Source organism: Halyomorpha halys, unplaced genomic scaffold (assembly GCF_000696795.3).
Source record: "Halyomorpha halys isolate HHAL.00 unplaced genomic scaffold, Hhal_1.1 Scaffold320.1, whole genome shotgun sequence".
Lineage (NCBI taxonomy): Eukaryota > Metazoa > Arthropoda > Insecta > Hemiptera > Pentatomidae > Halyomorpha > Halyomorpha halys.
In genome coordinates this window covers 12518-15259 of record NW_027116715.1, presented here as the reverse complement: position 1 = coordinate 15259, position 2742 = coordinate 12518, and positions in this window count along the sequence as shown.

The window sequence follows — 2742 nt, the reverse complement described above, 5'->3', positions numbered from 1 at the left end:
AATATTAAACATACTTGAGGATTTTTTGCCAAATAGACATATATAAAGTTTATAAAGACATTACGACCTAGGGTGTTTTTGACAGAACTATTTGACAACATTTACGTAATGCTCAGTATACTGCAGTATGACACCTCTAATTAATTCTTTGAATTTTTTTATAGGAGGAATTTTTCATTTTTAGTATTAAATGATTTTTAATTCTGATTCAGTATTAAGAACTCAAGTAATTGTTGAATTTTCAAATCCAAGAACCAAGTATCTGCTTGGAGAAATAAGTCCTTGTTGACAAATAAAACATGCTTTATCTCATTTACTATATCCTCCTTGTACATGCTAACACAAGAAAACCTAATGACTTCTATAAATAGATGTCCTATATATCCACTCATCATTACTACACACACATATTAGTACAAGAGCCCAAGAGGAGAAAAAGGGCAGCTATCTCACCCCAGTTTTTGATTACTTTAATGAAAACTATGTATAATTAATAGTCAAAATTGATGAGTCGCCAAGTATAGATAGGGGGAATAAAAATGGCGGCTATTTCAAAGCGATAAAAAAAAAACTAATTTTTCATTCGGAGTTCTATATCTTTAAAATTAGGAACAACACAAGAAAACCTAAGAAGGCGTCATTTAAAGAAGGGCAAATTTGCTAGAATATGAGCCCTAACAGAGTTATATCCGTTAAATAGTTTTCGAGATATAGCATAATATAAAAGCATAATATAAAAGCAATATTTCATAAAAATGTTGTTTGGGACGTACTGAAAGATCAGTAGTTAGTGAATTTGTTTTGAAATTTTTTTATCTCAAAAACAATTTGACGTACAGATGTCTATTAGCAATCAAATTAAAGCTAGTGTAATGTGATATAAATTAGTTTATGATGTTTATCTTCGTAGGAGTAATAGTTTACATGAAATCAGCTAAAATAAATTGATTTATAGTTGTTCAGACTAATTTTCATTTGCCAAATTCATGTGAATATCATAAAAACTGCTACCTCTACGAAGATAAGTGTCAGAAATCTGGCAGATATCTGTACGTCCAATAGTTTCTGAAAGTTTTTCATAAATCAAACTTATTTATATTAAATCAATATATTTTAGCAAATATCATGAAAACTACTTATCCTACGAAGGTAAAGGTCATAAACTTCTTTATATTCCATTAAACTAGCTTTAATTTGAGTGCTAATATAATTCTGTAGTTCCTGAGATATAGATTTCTCAAAATAAATTAACTAACTACTAATCTTTCAGTAGATTTTTAAGAAAGTTTACTTTTTAAAAAGCTATATCTCGAGAACTATTGGACTAGCTCTTTTAGGGCTTATAATTCAGTAAATTTACTCTTCTTTAAATAATTTTCTCTTAGATTTTCTAGTATTGTTGGTAGTTTGTATGATATAGAGCTCCGAATGAAAAATTAATGTTTTTTTAAGGTTTTGAAACAGCTGCCATTTTTTATTCCCCCTATATATACTTGGCAGACTCATTTTGGCTAGTAATTATAGTTTCATCATAGTTTTCATTAAAGTAATCAAAAATTGGGGTGAGATAACTGCCTTTTTTTCTTCCCGGCTCTTGTACTATATGATGATTCTTTCTCACTTTTAATAATAATGGATCAGAATTGAAAATCATTTCACGATTCATTTAATACTAAAAATGAAAAATTCCTCCTATTAAAGAATTAATTAGTGGTGTCATACTGCAGTATACTGAGCATTACGCAAATATTGTCAAATTGTTCTGTCAAAAACACCATACGTCGTAATGTCTTTATAAACTTTATATATGTCTAGTTGGTAAAAAATCCTCAAGTATACTTAATATTTTTTATAATATTTGTCAAGTATATATATATACTAAATAGTTTTGTCAAAAATAATGAATAGGGGATTATGATTGACGTAAGGTATTAATTCACTGATGCCTAAGATGGCTCAAACTCTTTCGATAGTATATTTATTGTATTGTGATTATATTATTATATTACATAATTATAGCTCCTGATAGTATATCTATTTCCTCTAATGTGCAGGTAAACTCCAGTCTTTCAGAATCATGTATGCGGAAAAGAGACAACTATCGCTTGTGCACTGGAGCGCAGACAGCGTGTATCATCTGGTTGTCAAGAACTGGCTGGTAGAGAATACCTCATGAGGTAAGATTCCCTAGGCAAGATTATTCAGCAAGCACCAGCAAGAGTTACATAATATGTTAAGTTATACTACCTTATTATCGTTGCAAGCCATTACAAGCACTAGCGTAAACAATATGTTAAGATCGGTTTGCCTTGACAATTCAATTGTAAAACAAATATTTCAGTAGACGGTCAATTAGTGATTTTGTTATTGCACAGAACGACTTCACATGAGTTAATGCCTGAAATAATCAAAGACTCCTAGAAGTCCTCCAAGCTGGTTCTTAAAAAGGAATAAGGGAAAATCGAATTATGAAATTGTTGTTTAGTTCTAACAAGAATCATAGTCGCCGGCATTGTAAAGGACGCGAGATATCGCTGAGTAAATGTTTGTAAAGCTAAAAAAGGCCGATGTAGTGTAAATTTAATTGTCAAATGTTTGAGTTAATTATACAACATTTTATTGCTGCCACTTGCCGTGTGATATGATCCAGTTCTGTTATGTAGGCCAAATAGCGAGCACCTCATTGTACATATCCCTGGCGGATAAACAAGTTTCGTAATGCTTTATGAGAAATGAATGGTG